General features: G+C 45.0%; 2 long non-coding RNA genes across 5 annotated transcripts; one reads left to right on the top strand and one right to left on the bottom strand.

Moving 5' to 3' along the window:
* Positions 1 to 999: 999 nt before the first annotated feature.
* LOC149121529 (uncharacterized) lies at positions 1,000 to 10,118 on the bottom strand. Of its 3 annotated transcripts, XR_016223295.1 has the most exons (4): positions 9,750 to 10,118; positions 9,199 to 9,260; positions 6,229 to 6,332; positions 1,011 to 1,076 (listed from the first exon to the last, which is right to left on the bottom strand). It is a non-coding gene; the product is annotated as an uncharacterized LOC149121529 (long non-coding RNA). The 3 variants fall into 3 exon arrangements; XR_016223296.1 differs by lacking the exon at positions 6,229 to 6,332 and having other exon boundaries at positions 1,000 to 1,076; positions 9,750 to 10,111; XR_016223294.1 differs by lacking the exons at positions 1,011 to 1,076; positions 6,229 to 6,332 and adding an exon at positions 8,039 to 8,720 and having other exon boundaries at positions 9,750 to 10,105.
* Positions 5,777 to 12,648, top strand: LOC149121528 (uncharacterized). Of its 2 annotated transcripts, XR_016223298.1 has the most exons (4): positions 5,777 to 6,066; positions 10,729 to 10,864; positions 11,133 to 11,268; positions 11,896 to 12,648. It is a non-coding gene; the product is annotated as an uncharacterized LOC149121528 (long non-coding RNA). The 2 variants fall into 2 exon arrangements; XR_016223297.1 differs by lacking the exon at positions 10,729 to 10,864 and having other exon boundaries at positions 5,778 to 6,066.
* The last annotated feature ends 4,995 nt before the right edge of the window (positions 12,649 to 17,643 follow it).

The following is a 17,643-nucleotide window of genomic DNA, read 5'->3' as shown; positions in this document are numbered from 1 at the left end:
TGACTTTGGACACCAGACCTAGGGGTGAGGAGGGGATATATTTATTTTTTGTGTGTGTTTGATGTATTTCATGCATCCAAATATCCTCAAGACTCATCCATGTTGTCAAGTAATAAGATTTTCCTTATTGTTAGGATTGGATAATATTGCATTGTATGTACAGACCACATTGTCCTTATACATTTATCTGTTGATGGACACTTAGGTTGATTCCACACTTGGAACTTTTGCATACTGTTGCAATGAACATGGGAGTGCAGATGTCTCTTTCACATGCAAATTCCAAATCCTTTAGATATATAATTACAGGTAGCACTGGGACTGCTGGGTAATATGAAGGTTCTATTTCTCATCATACAATTTTCATTATATTTATACTAATTTACCTTTCTACCTTCATCCTTGTTAACATTTATTTCTTCTATGTTTTTTAACTTTTTATTTTATTTATTTGAAAGTCAAATTTATACTGGGGAGGAGGAACAAACAGAAAGAAACAGAGAGGAGAGAGGAGGGGGAGAGAGAGAGAGAGAGAGAGAGAGAGAGATTAAGAGAGAGAGATCTTCCATCCACTGGTTCACTCCTCCTAATGGCCACAACGGCTAGGGCTGGACCAAGCCAAAGCCAAGAGCCAGGAGCTTCTTTCAATTCTCCCATGTGTGTTCAGGGGCTCAAGCACTTGGAACATCTTCTGTGGTTTCCCAGGTCATTAGCAGGCAGGTGTATTAGCAGTGGAGCAGTCAGATCTGAAACTATCACCTATATGGAATACCAGTGTCACAGGCAGTAGCTTTACCTGCTATGCTACATTGCCGGCCCCCTTTTTATGTTTTTTTCTAATAACTCTTCTAACATGTGTGTGGTGATATCTCTTTATAGCATTAGTTTGCAACTCTCTGATGATTAGTGATGATGAGCATTTATTCATATACCTGTTCACTGTGAAACTTCTTTTCAGAAATATTTATTCAAGTCTTTTGGAAGCATTTAGTTCTGTTTTTTTTTTTTCTACTTTAAGTCCATGGGTGCAGCAGCCATTCCATCTCTCTTGATTACAGCAAGAAATCAGTGTCTGCCTGTTACAGAAAAAGAAAAAAAAAATCATGATTTCTTTTCCTGTGTTCCCACAGCTGCAGAAGCTGCACTGGTATGGCTGTGCCATGGCAGGATGAAGTGGTGTCCTAAGGAATCCCGAAGGTAAGTTTTGGGGTCCCACGCAACTGCTTGGGCTCCAGGACCCAGGGAATGTCCATTGGTTAGCTTCCTAAGGGTTTCATGAGAGTGACATTTCTGGATGGACATGCAGAGCTAGATGAGGAAGCTGGGGTTGAAGGTAGGGCTGTCCCCTGCCCTGTGCCCTGATTGCTGTTCCCCAACAAGCCCTAACTGCTGGCTTTTCCCCCCAGCTCCTGCAGAGGGCCAGCACCCAGATGATCGTGGTGGTCTTGGAAGCGGGAACAGAGCTGCAGCTTCGCCTGGGAGCTGAGGGCCTGGTGCTGGCCTCACAGACAGCCCTGCAGCTCACACTGGGCCATGTGGTGGTCGTGGTGGTCCCTGAGAACGTCCTGACAGCAGCAGAGGGGCTCTGGTTCCCTGCCCAGGGCCGCTGGCTCCTGCTCACAGGTGCTGACCCCACCTGGGAGATCAGCATGGAAGACGGATCTGCCGTTCCCCAGGGAGCAGTCGCTGTGTGTGTCCCACAGGCACACAGGGAGGCTGTTGCTCCCCACGGCCCCCAGCCACCGTTGGCATGCCCAGGCAATGCAATGCCAGGAGCTGCTCCTCTCATTGCCCCAGCCCCCTCTTCCTCACCCCTCGCTACAGAGCTGCTGCCACTCTGGGCTACTCCCATATGCCCAAGCCTCACCCAGAGAGGCATCCTCTGCCAGCTGAGTTCCAGTTGAGTCTCCATGGCCTGGAACCCCTGGCCTGCTCTCTCCTCAGACCTCTGCCTCCCTCTCCCAGCACAGGGCCCAGAGCTTGCATCAAGGCCAGCCCCAGGCCAGGCTGCAAGGCACACAGACGTCTCTTCCAACACTGATGCACCAGGAGCCCTCAGGCTCCACACAAACTGCAGAGATGCTTACATCAAGGCCATGGACACCTGCCCCTTCTGGATTCACCCATCCCTGACATCACCCCCGAGTATGCACGGGGGACACTGCAGATGTGTGGTGCTCTCAGATCTGCCACAGGTGCTGGAGAGATAAATAGTGGTAGTGATGAATTTGGGGTGTCAGTGATTTCCAGTGTCCTCACTGTCAATGGGATGAGAATTTTGGGTGACACCATTGTAAATACCTAAAATCCAATTGTAAATAATAGAACACTGTGAAAAAAATCAAAATAGCAGCACTGTGAGTCCTTACACATCTTGCAATTATTGAAGGTGAATTTGGACAGTTTGGGATTGTCGGGTTTATCTGGGGCCTCTAACTCTTGTGAAACCTGTGTACATACCTGGTGTGTATGATGAACTAAAGTTTCTTATGCAGTCCTTCTGTATTTGTGAAACACACTCTGGATTTAGACTTTGAATGGTGAGATGGCATTGGTATATGCCACCTTGATGGGATTGAATTGGAATCCCCTGGTGTGTTTCTAACTCTATCATTCAACCAATGGTATTAAGTAGAACAAAAAAAATACTAAAAGGAATGAAATAGCAAATTTTTGCTTGACAGTCAGGACAAGGGCTGATCAAGTCATTGTTTCTCATAGTGTCCATTTCACTTCAACAGGTTTCCTTTTAGGAGCTCAGTTAGTTGTCACCAATCCGGGAGAACATATGATATTTGTCCCTTTGGGACTGGCTTATTTCATTCAGCATGGTGTTTTCCAGATTCCTCCATTTTGTTGCAAATGACTGGATTTCATTTTTTTTATTGCTGAATAGTATTTTATAGAGTACATATACTATAATTTCTTTATTCAGTCTCATGTTGATGGGCATTTTGGTTGACTCCATGTCTTAGCTATTGTGAATTGGCTACTCCTCTTCTTATCCAACTCTCTGCTATGGCCTGGGAAAGCAGTGGAGGATGGCCCAAGTCCTTGGGCCACAGACCCATGTGGGAGACCTGGAAGAAACTTGTGGCCCCTGGCTTCAGATGAGCCCAGCACCTGCCATTGCAGCCATTTGGGAAGTGGACCAATGGAGGGAATTCCTCTCTCTCTCTGCTTCTCTGTTACTCTGCCTCAAAATAAAATAAATAAATCTTAAAAAAAAGAAAATCAGCCATTTTGAATGTCTGTATCCAATATAGAAGGCTTGGGGTCTAGTCCTAGCTCTTCTCCCATTTCCAGCTTCTTGCTGATGTGACCTTGGGAGATGAAAGTTGTAGCTGAATGTTTAGGTCCATGCCACAGCTGTCTGCAGGGCATTGGGTTCTGAGCTGGTCCAGACCCTGGTCTGCCTATTGTAGCCATGTCTCTCCCTGTCTCCCCAATTCTCCCTCTCACCATTTCTCTTTCAAATAAATTTTCAAAAAATAATGAGTAGCGGGGCCAGCGCTGTGGCACAGCATGTTAACGTCCTGGCTTAAAGTGCTAGCATCCTATATTGGCTCCAGTTCGAGTCCTGGCTGCTCCACTTCAAATCCAGTTCTCTTGTATGGCCTGGGAAAGTGGTAGAAGATGATCCAAGTCCTTGGGTCCCTAAACCCACATAGGAGACCAGAAGGAAGCTCTTGGCACCTGGTTTTGGATCAGCACAGTTCTGACCATTGCAGCCATCTAGGAAGTGAACCTAGGGAAGATTCTCTCTCTCTCTCTCTCTCTCTCTCTCTCTGCCTCTTCTCTATGTGTAACTCTGACTTTCAAATAAATAAAAATCTTTTGAAAAATTAGTAATACATCTTCAGAAAATAAAAATAAAGTATAAACCCTCCACATCTACATTTTTGCAATTAAAATTTCATCATGGTTATAAAAACATAATATCCACAAAGTTAATCCTTCCTTCCTGAATGAATTTGTTAAGTCTCAAGAAAAGGAAACATCATATTATTCAACCCCTATAAGATGGGTGGGTGGGGGTTTGAGGAAGTTACAGATATGATGTCTTTAAAATTCTTACTTAATGCATACTAAACTGATCCTCTGTAAAAAAAAAAAAGAAAAAGAAATTATCAATTCCCAACTTGACTCTCACTGGGATTAAACATGACAATAGGTCTGCTCTGATTTCATCATCATTAAAAAAAATCATCTATTATTTTTCACTTTATGTTTCTGTGTGGGAGCAAACTGTTGAAATCCATACTTAATGTATACTAAGCTGATCTTCTGTATATTAAGATAATCGAAAATGAATCTTGATGTGAATGGAAGGGGAGAGGGAGTGGGAAAGGGGAGGGTTGTGGGTGGGAGGGACGTTATGAGGGGGGAAGCCATTGTAATCCATAAGTCGTACTTTGGAAATTTATATTCATTAAATAAAAGTTTAAAAAAAAAGAAAAGTAAAAAAAAAGATTTATTTATTTACTTATTAATTGAAATTCTGATTTACAGGGAGAGACAGAGAGAGCAAGCAAAATTTTCCATCTGCTGGTTCACTCCTCCAATGGCCTCAATGGCCAGGCCTGGGCCAGGCTGATGTCGGAAGCCTGAATCTCCATCCTGATCTCCCACAGAGAAGGCACAGGCTCAGGTAATTGGGCCATTACCCGCTGCTTTCCCAGGGTCATTAGCAGAAAGCTAGATGGAAAGTAGAGTAACTGGGACTTGAACCAGCTACTGGGACTTGAGCCAGCCATAGAAAGTGGCAGTCTGTCACAGTGGCAGCTTAGTGCACAGGGCCACATTGCTGACCTTGTCTTTTCATTCTAAATAAAAGGAATCCTACTCTATTTCTTTTAAGATTTATGTATCTGAGAGGTAGAATTGCAGAGAGAGAGAGAGAGAGAGATTTAAAGGACTTTTATCTGCTGGTTCATTCCCCAAATGGCCACAACAGCCAGAGCTGAACCAATCCAAAGCCCGATGATTCTTCCAGGCCTCCCAATCAGGTGCAGGAGCCCAAGCACTAGGACCATCTTCCACTGCTTTCCCAGGCCATCAGCAGAAACCTGAATTGGAAGTGGAGCAGCCAGGACACAAACTGGCATCAATGTGGGATGCTGGCACCACAGGTGGAGGCTTAGCCCACTATGCCACAGTGCTGGCCCCAGGAATACTTCTCTTGACCCAGTGTCTGTGTATGTCATGCCACATTTCCATCATCAATTTCTCTGATATGTGGCTGTTCTCAGTATCTCTTAGTATACGAGCCTGATGCTTAGGAGGAAGAAGGAACCAACAATGCCTGCACACTTATGGAAAAGTGCACCCCCATCATATTTGGTCATGGCCCATGCTGGTTTCCAGTTTCACGTGACTATACATTTTTGGACCCAGACTTCATTTTTATGCAGCTTCATTCTCAGTACATCTAGGTTCTGCTTTGTTCCCACATTTTGTGGAAAGCAGGAGTCACGTTTAAATCACATGTGGTAGTTTCTCTTGATGATTTTCTTATTTGCAGGACTGGATGTCCTAGCTGGTGATTCTTGTGAGTGAATTGATAATACAGAAAGAGGGACACTTTTTTCTTGGTTTCCTTAAAAATATTTTTTTTATTTCTTTGAAAGTTAGAGTTAAAGAGAGAAGAAAAGGAGGAGGATGGAGGGAGGGAGAGAGAGAGACAGAGAGACACAGAGAGAGAGACAGAGACACAGAGAGAGAGATACAGAGAGAGCTAAAGAGATACAGAGAGAGAGGTCTTCAAATCATTGGTTTACTCCCGAAATGGCCACTACAGCTGGGGCTGGGCCAGGCTGAAGCCAGGAGCTAAGAGCTTCACCTGGGTTTCCCACATGGGTGAGGGGCCCAAGCACTGAGGCTGTCTTCTGCTGCCTTCCCAGGTGCATTAGCAGGGAACTGGGGAAGAAGGTGAGCAGCCGATTCTTGAATCAGTGCCCATATGCGATGCCGGCATCTCAGGCAGAGGCTTAAACTGCTACGCCCTAACACCAGCTCTAGAAGGAATATGCTGACCACTTGATCCACTAATCTCACTGCTTCCTGGTGAGTTGTAAGAGATTTGCTCTTTTATCCCGAAAATATTTCATAGTAGTGATATTCACATTTTGCTATACTATATCATTCATTCCCTGAAATAATTGTTTATGAATGTTTACACTGTTAAATTTGATTTTTGAAAAGAATATTACAAAGAATGTTACTCACAATTTGTATGAACTCCTCAGAGAAGTAGAGATAAATTCATCACCTTATGTGAGTTTCTGATTAGAACTCCACCTAATTGTCCAAACAGACCACCTTGGGATGTCCTTAAAGGAAAGAGTGTTTGGGGTGAAAAAGATTTACTTTATTTATTTGAGAGAGAGCAAGATCCCAATTGCTGTTTCATCCCCAAATGCATGCAATCATGGGGTAGGGATAGGCCAGACCAAGTATTGGGAATTCAATCCCAGTAACCTCGTAGGTGGCCAGGACCCACCTACTTGAGCTATCACCTGTTGCTTCCCAAGGTACAAAGACATGGAGTAGAGCCTGAACTTGAACTCAGTTACTCCAGTATTGGAGTGTGCATATCAAGCATGCTCCACAACTCCCAGCCCAGAAAAGACTGGAAAAGACTCATGGCATTGAGAAATACTGAGGGATATGAAGATCACCTTAATTGAATTTATGTAGGAGTTGTGGACATGCTTTTGAGATTATGTTTCTGAGTGTGTATGCAAGAGTGTGGTAGGGAGGGTGTGAGCTTTTCTCTCTCTCTCTCTCTCTCTCTCTCTCTCTCTCTCTCTTTCAAGATTTATGTCTTGGGGCTGGCACTGTGGGGTAGTGGGTTAAGCCTCCACCTGCAAGGTCGGCATCCCATATGGGGGCCGGTTCGAGTCCAGCTGCTCCTCTTAGGATCCAGCTCTTTGCTATGGTCTGGAAAAGCGGCTGAAGTTGGCCCAAGTAATTCAGCCCCTGCACCCATGTAGGAGACCAGAAAGAAGCTGCTGGCTCTTGGTATCAGATCAGCCCAGCTCCATCTGTTGTGGCCATTTGGAAAGTGAGCCAGTGGGTTGAAAATTCTCTCTGTCTGCCACACTCTCTGTATGCAACCTCTCAAATAAATACATAAATCTAATATTTGTATATTTATTTGACATCAGAATTACAGAGAGAAATAGAGAGATGGAGAAAAAGAGATCTCTCATCTGCTGTTTCCCTCCCCAAATGGCTGAAATGGATAGGGATGGCCCAGGCTGAAGCCAAGAGACAGGAAATCCATCTAGGTCTCCTTCATGGGTGCAGTGACCCAAGGATTTGGGCCATCCTTTGCTGTTTTCTGAGGCACATTAGCAGGGACCTGGATTAGAAATGGAACAGCCGGGACTCAAACCAGTGCTTATATTGAATGCCTGTGCTACAGCCATGGACTTAACCTCTTGCACCACAACTCTGGTTCTGAGCTTCTGATTCTTGGAAGTGGACATCACTGTCTTGAGAACGACCCTCCCTGTCTGTTCACTGTGGCCTTGAACAAAGGTGGCATCTTCCAGCCTATAATGTGCCTTTTGAAATGTGTGCTTGTGAAAGAAAATAAATACAACAAACACAGAACTCATTTTTGTATTTTGTTCAACCAAAAGAAGCCAAGTAGCATCATTACAAACATAGGATATCAAATTGTAAAGATTTGACTAAACTTCTTCTTCTGAATTCAAATCTAGGATGTATATCATGAACCCAGTGCATATCCATATAAAATTTGAATACCTAAGTTTATTTATAGAAATCACAAGAGATACAAACACCATCTTCCACAGCACAGCTCTAGGGACTCTGGCAAAATCCCCTTCCTCCAAGTACACCAAATACAGAGCTCCACTTCTCTCCCAAGCATCTCCAGCTGGTGACAGTCTGGAGAGAGCACATGGCATTTCTGCACAGCACCAAACACCCACAGTGTCCCCCTCACAGAGAAGGGGTTGAGGTCAGGAATGGGGGAATCCCAGAAGGGGCAGGTGTCCATGGTCTTGCTGTCAGCTTGTCTGCAGTTTGTGTGGGGCCTGAGGGCCCCCAGTGCATCAGTGCTGGAAGAGACATCTGTGCACCTTGCAGCCTGGCCTAGGGTGGGCCTTGATGCAAGTTCTGGGCCCTGAGCTGGGAGAGGGAGACAGAGGCAGAGGTCTGAGGGCAGAGCAGGCCAGGGGTTCCAGGTCATGGAGACTCAACTGGAACTCAGCTGCAGAGGATGCCTCTCCAGTTGAGGCTTGGACATGTGGGAGTAGCCCAGAGTTGTGGCAGCTCTTTAGCGAGGTGTGAGGAAGAGGGGGCTGGGACAGTGAGAGGAGCAGCTCCTGGCATTGCATTGGCTGGGCATGCTGATGGTGGCTGGGGGCCTTGGAGAATACCAGCCACCCTGTCTGTCTGTGGCACACACATCAGCTGCTCCCAGGTAAGCCACAGACCCATCTTCAAGGTTGATCTTCCAGGTGGGGTCAGCACTTTGAGCGGGATGCAGGGGCCTGGGCAGGGAACCAGAGCCCTCTACTGCCTCAGGATGTGCTCAGGGACCACTACCACCACCACATGGCCCAACGTGAGCTGCAGGGCTCTCTGTAAGGCCCAGCACCAGGCTCTCAGCTCCCAGGTGGAATTGCAGCTCTGTTCCACTTCAAAGACTACCAAGATCATCTGGGTGCTGGCACTCTTCAGCCCTAGATGGGGCAGAAGCCAGGAGTTAGGGCTTGTCAGAAAGCAGCTGACAGGGTACAGGTGGCTGTGTCCCTACCTGAAACTCAGCCCCCAAATCCAGCTCTCCATGGACACCCAAAAATGTCACTTTCCTGAAACCCTCAAAAAGATCATCAAGGGACGTTCCCTGGGCCCTGGAGCACAATCAGTCATGTGGACCCCAGGACATACACTCAGGGCTGCATGGAGTACTGCTTCATCATGGCATGGACAACGGCTGCCCTTCCTGGGCAGCTTCTGCACCTAGGGGAACACGGAGTTCATCGAGGGGAGGCGGCTGTCCCACGGGAGTCCCAGTGGAGGGGCATAGTTGCTCCCTCCACGGAGGTGGCTGCAGCCCTGGGCATCCTAGAGAAAGTCCCTCCCCCATTCCAGTCAGGCTTGGAATGGGGAGCCTTTCCTAGTGGGGGCAGTCAGGTGAGAGCATAGAAAATGCCTTACCTGGCCTGGGACCCTGCTGCAGTCTCTGCCGTTTGGGGAGGTTGCCTTGTGTCCCGTGTGGTCTGCAGGAGAATGGGACTCGGTCAGCTGAGACCAGCGAGACCTGTTACACAAAGCCCCTAACTCATTGCAGCCCTGCAGCCCTGAGCCCATCCCAGTCCCCCAGATTCAACGCCCAACACTGGGGCTGCCTGAATCCCTCTTCTCCCCTGAGGGTGGGGATTTCTGATCTGCCAAGGCCCATGTGGATATTACAACATCAATTGGGGGCCATATCAACCACTCAGCTTAAAAAGGAGTCTGATCTGCTGTTCTGCATTCTGGGTCCCACCTGCAGATCCTTTAGCACAGGCTGAACAAAAGAGCATCACTTGACCCAGGGGGCTGATGTTCCCATCCCTGAAACTGTGCTCACTTCAGCACACACTGACATGGGACAGGAACCTACGAGGCATCTCTCTCTCTCTCTATCTCTCACTCTCTCTCTCTCCCTCTCTCTCTCTCACACACACACACTCAATCTGTCACCTAGACACTCTCCTCCAACATACCTGCTGTCTCCAACAGGGCCGCTGGTCCCTTCTGGGCAGGAGTCACTGGGGCTGCTTGGGCGCCAGCAGCCACTCATGGTACAGATTCTCTGGTCTGTCTGTGCCAACCCCAGGTGATGTCTGCTTCCTGCAGATCTCCCATTGGCTCCTGCTCTTTCTCTTCACCTGAGGCAGAGGGATCAGCCCCCCAGCTGGTACCCCAGGCAACTTGAGTGCTAGAGAGATGTTCCTGCGGCCTCACACAGGCAGAGTGAGCTTGGACAGAGGGAGCTCCTGGGAACGCCTCTAGGTGTGGGAGGCAGGGTTAGAGCCAGGGAGGAATGGTAGCCTTGGCTTCCTCCTCATATTCTCAGCCTGATGAGCTTATGGGGGGAAGGGTTTGCTAGGCAGAACTCAATCAATCAGAATAATGATCCGCTGGCAGTCTATCAATGAAAGTCAATCCAATAGAACCTCCCCTGATTAAAATCCCATCCAGTAAGAACTGCCTATGGTATGCAATTCTGTTAAACAATTCTCTTGCTCCTTATGTGATTGTTTTTCCAATAACCCTTGTGCAATTTTACAGGATTTGATTTTTATAGAGTAGTTTATTTATTTGAAAGTCAGAGTTTACAGAGGGAGATGGAGAGGCAGAGAGAGAGAAAAAAAATTCTTCATCCACTTGTTCACACCCCAGTTGTTTACATAGCCTTAGCTGTGCAGATCCGAAGCCAGTAGCCAAGAACTTCGACTGGGTCTCCCACATGGGTACAAGGGCCCAAGGACTTGGGCCATCCTCTATTGCCTTTGCAGGCCATAGCAAAGTGCTGGGTCAAAAGTGGAGCAGCCAGGACTAAAACCAGTGACCCTATGGGATTCTGATACTGCAGGTAGTGGTTTTACCTGCTATGCCACAGCCCCAGCCACAGGATTTGATTTTTGAAATCATCCTTTTTTCCTATTTACTACTGGTTTCCTTCCTTCCTTATTTATTTAGAAAGGCAAAGTGGCAGTGGGATAGGGAGACCCAAAGAGCCATCTTGCATCCGCTGGTGCTTTCTACTCCTTTTCCATACTCATCAGGGAGCAGGATTGGAAGCACAGGAGCCAGGACTCCAACCTGTGCCTCTAAGGTATGTGGCTGATTCCAGGCTGGCTTATTCCCCTGGGCCACAACAGCAGCACAATTTCTCCTGTAGCCTATTAAAACCAATGGCATATGCAAATTTCTGTGTATGGAAACTTTCTAGATTTTTACATATAAATATGTTTTCCATATATATTTTTCCTTGGTCTGTGGCTTATCCACTGATGGGATTGTGACTGGGGGAATTAATTGCATTTTTCCCGGTAGCTGTGGATTTCCCACTGTTTTGCTTATCTATTGTCTTCCTCTATAAGGACCAGCCAGAAGGCAAAGATCCAGCATTTTCCAAGAATCCACAGGCTGTATGCATCCTACTCTGAGGGCAGCCAGGCAAAACTTGTGACCATGGGAGAACCTGCGTCATTCTCATCTCCAAGCCAGCCCTCCCTGGTGAGTTGAGAATTATTGTGACCACCCAGTGTCCACTGGTGTACTTCTTTATTTACTTAAATTTCTCTCAGTAACTGACAGGATTTTTCTAAAGATTTAGTTATTTATTTGGAAGGCTGGGTTACAGGCAGAGATTGGGAGAGAAAGAGAGGGGGAGAAGCCCTCCACGTGCTGGTTCACTCCAACCATGGCCACAACTTCAAACATGGGGCTTCACTCCCTGGTTTTGAGTGACAATCAATGTCATCTACCCTTAATTATGTGAACTTTCTTGGGATCATAGACCAGATTGTTCTGAAATATTTCTTAATTTATTTCAAAGGAAGAGTTACATAGAACAATAGTAAGAGCTAGTGAAAGATGATCTTCCATCCTCTCCCTCTCTCCTTCTCTCTCTGGCACTCTGCTATCAAATAAAAACAAACCCTAAAACACACAGCTTTTTGTTCTCATCCCCTCAAACCGCCTGTGGTTCCAATGCACTTGGCCTCAAACCTTTTGGATGACAATGGTGCACAGTGGGAGCAGCTTCCACCAGGAGAAGGGGAGGTGGAGGCACCTGGGACCCCTTCCATAGCTGGAAGTCTGTGTCTTCCACTCTGCTCAAGTTTGATTTTGTTTTCCAAGGGGAGACTGAGAAGAATGATTATTCCTGAGACCTTGCAAAGGAAGCAAGTAGCGTGTGTGTTGAAGGCCAAGCCGAGACCCAGAGAAGGCTCTGCACAGCCAGTCAGACTGACCAGCTGCATCTTCAAGAGTCTGATCACTCGAGTCTCTGCCCACTTGGGCAATGTGGTTCAACACTTGCTGACAGAGGGGTACCTGGAGAAGCCCCAGCAGGTCTGTGCACTCAGGCGACTGCAGGGGCTCTGCGCCAGCAGCAACGAGGGAGAGCCTTTACCCACTTTGGAATTTGCAAACTCCTGGAAGATGACAGCACCAGCAATCCCAAGCAGATCCCCAGGTCCGGTTGGTGCTGGGGGTCTGCAGTCCAGGCCCAAGCCTACCCCTGAGCCAGCCTCCCAGGTGGTAGTGGTGATTCCACCAGCAGATCTGGGTGTCTCCTGGCCTCTCTCCAGCTGGCAGGTAACTCCTGAGGACATCAAAAGGCAGACAAGGAAAGTGAAGGAGCTGAGGAGGAGACTGGCTGAGGCCCTGCAGGCAGACAAGATCATCAGAGAGGAAGAGAAGGTGGGGAGGGGAGACTCAACATGGGGAAGCTGGAGAGAAGGGGCAGCCATGTGGTGCAGGCTCTGTGGGGGTGGGGGAGCCCCCAAGAAAGAGCTTTCCATGTTGGTCTTTGTGTGTAATGCCAGTTCGGCCCTCTTTATGGATCCAGTAATCCCCAACTGTACTTTATTAAACTCTGATAGAAAGGAAGTGTGGACTGTGCCTCTTTTTGTGGGGGACATGATAAGTTTCCCTTGAGAAAGTGTTTAAGTTTCTCTTTACAGTTTTTTTTTTTCATTTTTACATCACCATCTTCATCGGTAATCTATTGAGGGATTATCGCCTTACTCATTTTTCTTCTTCCATTACTTAACATTAAAGGAAATGATGGCCCCTGCTCCAAAGACATTCTCTTCCTCTGATGTCCATGTGAATGATTTTCACTTTTAAAATTTTTTATTCATTTTTTGAGAGGTGGAGTTACAGAGAGTGAGAGGGAGAGACAGAGAGAAAGGTCTTGTATCCACTGGTTCTTTCCCCAAATGGTCGCAGTGGCTGGAGCTATGCCAATCTGAATCAGGAGCCAGGAGCTTCTTCTGGGTCTCCCACATTGGTGTAGGGGCCCAAGTGCTTGAGCCATCTTTTACTACTTTCCCAGGCTTCTCAGATAGCTGGATTGGAAGAGGAGCAACTGGGACACCAACCAGTGCCCATATTGGATGCTGGCGCACTACAGGTAGAGAATTAACCTACTGTGCCACAGGGTCAGCCTCTGAAGTATTTTCAGGTAAACAAATCAGTAGCATTTGGTACATTTGAAATTTTGGACAAGTTTCACCTCTGTTATTTTGATTGATACCATTGTTTACAATTCTTCTATATCAATCTACTGAAGAACAAAATCTTTTTAAGGACTATGTAGTTGGCTAATTCCAACATCAGGGTCATGAGCTTCAAAATGTCACAGTTTTGAACATTCTGTTTAAAAATTTCATCACAGGACCAGCTTGGTGGCCAAGCAGGTAAAGCTGCTACCTCAGACACTGGTTTCCCATATGGGAGTCAGTTCGAGTCCCAACTGCTTCATTTCTAACCCAGCTCCCTGCTGATAAACCTGGGAAGAAAAGTGATAGCTGACTCAAGTGCTTGGGCCACTGCCACCCACATGGGGGACCCAGAAGAAACTCCTGACTCCTTGAATCAGTCTGGCCCAGCTGCTTATTGTAGAGACCATTAGGGGAGTGAACCCATGGATGCAAGATCTCTCTCTCTCTCAATCTCTCTCTATATATATATATGTCTTGAGCTCTGACTTTCAAATCAATAAATAAATCTTTTTTTAAAAAGTTCTCATGTTTGATCACACCTTGTTCCCTGAAATGTCAGAAGACAGAAACATTCACACACAAGAGACCAAATTTTTAAGCATGAGGGGAAAATGGCTTTTTCAAGCTTTCCTGATGTATAGTAATACAAATTTAGTACGTTTCATGTATGTATGTTGACAACTTTGGACATCGCATACATCATAGTATCATCATCACCATCAAAGAAGTAGACATTCATGGGCACCAAATCCCCTTAGGTTGGGTGGTAAAAAAAATCTTAAGTATGAAAATAATCATATGGATAGGATTAAGTGTTAAAGTGCTCATAGAAATAGGATTAAGTGTCTAGTAATGATAATAATAATCATAATAATAGATTTAAAAGGAGAGACTGTTCCAACATGGGAAGCAGTCCACACAGCAGACTCATAGAATGATAATCACTTTAAGTAGCACTCTTAATTCAGAAACAACCCTCAAGGCATTCTGTTCTGGCTACAATGCCCACATGTGCATTTCAGGCATGGAAAGTGAAGACACTACTGCAAAAATGTGTCCTACATGAAGGACATCGGTGGGTGAAACCCCAGTGGAAAGAAGGTGTCTTCAAGAAAGGAGGTACTATTCTCTGAAGGGAGGAGAGAACTTCTACTTTGTTTATTGTCTTGTCTAAATCCTGATGATGTTTGTGGATTCAAAAGTCTTCCGTAAGGGCCGACTCTGTGGTGTAGTACGTAAAGCCACTGCCTGCAGTGTTGGCCTCCCATATGGGTGCAATTTCAAGTCCCTGCTTCTCCATTTCCTATACAGCTCTCTGCATGACCTGGGAAAGCAGTGGGAGTTGGCCCAAGTCTGAGCCCCTGCACTTGCATTTGAGACCTGGAAGAAGATCCTGACTCCTGGCTTTGGATGGGCACATCTCTGGCCATTGCAGCCATCTGGGGTGTGAACCAGTGGATGGAAGACCTATTTCTCTCTGCCTCTCCTCTTTGTAACTCTGCCTTTCAAATAAAATAAATAAAAAAACATTTTAAAAAAGTTCCATAGCTTAGGCAGCTCTTGTCAGGAGCCTCAGTTAATGACTGGCGTCATACACAAGAGTGTTAATTGTTGAATTAACCACAAGAGTCACTGTGCACTAACTTCTCATGCAGGGCATCTGTCCTCAATGAGTTGTCCTCAATGAGATTTAACTGCGAAACCTGTTCTCAAAGTTTTATTTCATTTTAGTGAATTAAGTAGAAGATTTGAACATCCCTTGTCTCGACTGTTGAGGAACAGTTTTTTTTTTTTTCATGCAAATTGTTGAACTCTTTACTTACTACAGAGTTGGTCTTCTGTGTTAAAGTTAATTGGAAGTGAATATTAGTGGAGAATGGGACTGGGAGTGGGAAAAGGAGGAGGGAGTCTGGGCGTGTGGGTGGGAGAGCAGGTATGGTGAGAAGAATCACTATATTCCTAAAGTTGTACTTATGAAATTCATGAAGTTTGTATTCCTGAAATAAATGGCTTCTTTAAAAATAATAAAGTAGGAATTTGCATCCACATGCCTTTCTGAAGTATGAGAATTCACATCAAAAAATACCCAAGGACATTCCAGAAACCCGCTCAAAAATATTACAGAATCCTGATGATTGAATCAACAGCTCCCCCATCATTTCCATGGGTGAGGAAAATTTCTCCCACTTGAGTCCAGGAGGCCATGACCACTCAAGCAAAACTGAGCCTCTCCCAACAGAGAACTTGAGATTTGGAAAAAAAATGGGATTGCTTAGGACACTTGGTCTGGGATAGAAGCAAAAGATGGCCCATTTATTATATGTAGAATATATTTAGTAACTCAAGGGATATATAGGTTAAATTAGTCGAAGAGATTAAAGTCTAGGAAAAAGACAAATAGCTATATATAAAAAAAAATAGCCAAGAGTTTATTTCACATCTAATTATTTTTTTCTTGTAGTTACATTACTTGAAATAGTCTGTGCTTTTATTTACAGTCCATCATTTGGAGTAATTTACAATGAATTTGTCTAAGGGTTCCAAAGATGTATACCTAATATACCCTATATTAGGCATCATAAGCCCTGAAGATAAGGATTAGCTCACACTATGAATAGTTGTAATATCATGCGGAGATTTGGAAGTTTTGTTTTTGGTCATGCAGTAATCCTTATGATATCAAAAGAAAATGACATCCTCCTATATTAGAGTTGTAACATAACATAAGTAGTATGTATACATAGGTTTAAATTTATAGAATGTACACATTTTTTTTAAGTTTGGGCCTACAAGATAACACAAGGTGTCTTTAAACAGAAATTGTGCATTCTGAAAAATCTATGGATCGATTTGTATTTGCTGAACCAAAATTGAGCTTGAATTATTGAATGTAAATAGAATTTTAAAATAAACCTACCACTCTATGTGTGACCTACCCAAAAATCATAGTGACTTATCCATCCATGATTTGCTTATGTTACTGAAAAAATAGGTTTAGCTTCCATAAAGATGCAACGAAATCTTTAGGATGTTTGCAAATAGCCCATACCCTAGCCAACTTTGAACTACATCATACACCTATCTTGATTGTGTTAAGTCAATTCCCAACTTGTTGGAAGGGTTCATGGACAAACATTTCTCACCATCTGAACCTATTACATGGTGGCCACCAAAAAACAAACAAACAATAACTAATTTCTACCAAAAAGAAACATTGAGGATAGGGAGGTCAAGGAAAAATAATAAGGACAGATGAGTACACATGCACTTCCTGCCTCTCATTTGAGTGCTCTCACTCTCTTTCCAAATATCCCTGTCCTACAGCTTCAGCATCTTCTAAGGAAAAGCCCATTTACAAACAGTGCTGGGCTCTGGCCTCAGAATCAGCCCTAAAGGCATTCGGATTCGGCTGAAAAGCCCATGAGAGTATTTCAGGCATGGAAAGCCCAAACACTCTGGCAAAAAAAAGGACCTAAATGAAAGATCTCTGTGAGTGAGATCCCAGTGGAACGAACAGGTCTCCAAAGAAGGAGGTACCTTTCTCTGAAGAGAGGAGAGAACTTCCACTTTGACTATGACCTTGTCTAAATAAGATAAGAGTCGATGAACTCAAAAGGCTTCCATAGCCTTGGAAACTCATGACTGGAGCATTAGAGACATCACTGATGCCATAAACAGGAGTGTCAATTTGTAAAGTCTTTCTGTCTCTCTCTCTCTCACTGTTCACTCTGCCTGTCAAAAAAAAAAAAAAAGGAGGTACCTTTCTCTGAAGGGAGGAGAGAACCTCCACTTTGACTATGACCTTGTCTAAACAAGATAAGAGTCGGGGAACTCAAGGGGCTCATAGCCTTAGAAACTCATGACTGGTGCATAGGGAGATTACTGATCCCATAAACAGGAGTGTCAATTGGTAAAGTCAACAACAGGAGTCACTGTGCACTTACTCCTCATGTAGGATCTCTGTCCTTAATGTGCTGTACATTGAGGCTTAATGCTATAACGAGTACTCAAACAGTATATTTCACTTTGTGTTTCTATGTGGGTGCAAACTGTTGAAATCTTTACTTAATGTATACTAAACTGATCTTCTGTATATAAAGAAAATTGAAAATGAATCTAGATAAGAATGGAAGGGGAGAGACAGTGGGAAAGGGGAGGGTTGTGGGTAGGAGGGAAGTCATTGGTGGGGGGAGCCAATGTAATCCATAAGCTGTACTTTGGAAATCTATATTCATTAAATAAAGGTTAAAAAAAACAGTGCTGGGGAAGGAGATTCCTCTTATGATCAAGGCACCGTATTGCACACCACAATGTCCATAGTGTGTGGATTGTCCTCTAGGTCTTGAGTTGTTGGATAAAATTGGAGAGTTTCCCTGCC

The sequence above is a fragment of the Oryctolagus cuniculus genome, chromosome 16, assembly GCF_051225735.1.
Source record: "Oryctolagus cuniculus isolate XC-2025 breed Fujian yellow rabbit chromosome 16, ASM5122573v1, whole genome shotgun sequence".
Taxonomy (NCBI): Eukaryota; Metazoa; Chordata; class Mammalia; order Lagomorpha; family Leporidae; genus Oryctolagus; species Oryctolagus cuniculus.
Note: the sequence above shows the minus strand (reverse complement) of the source record. Positions and strands in the feature narration are given on the sequence as shown.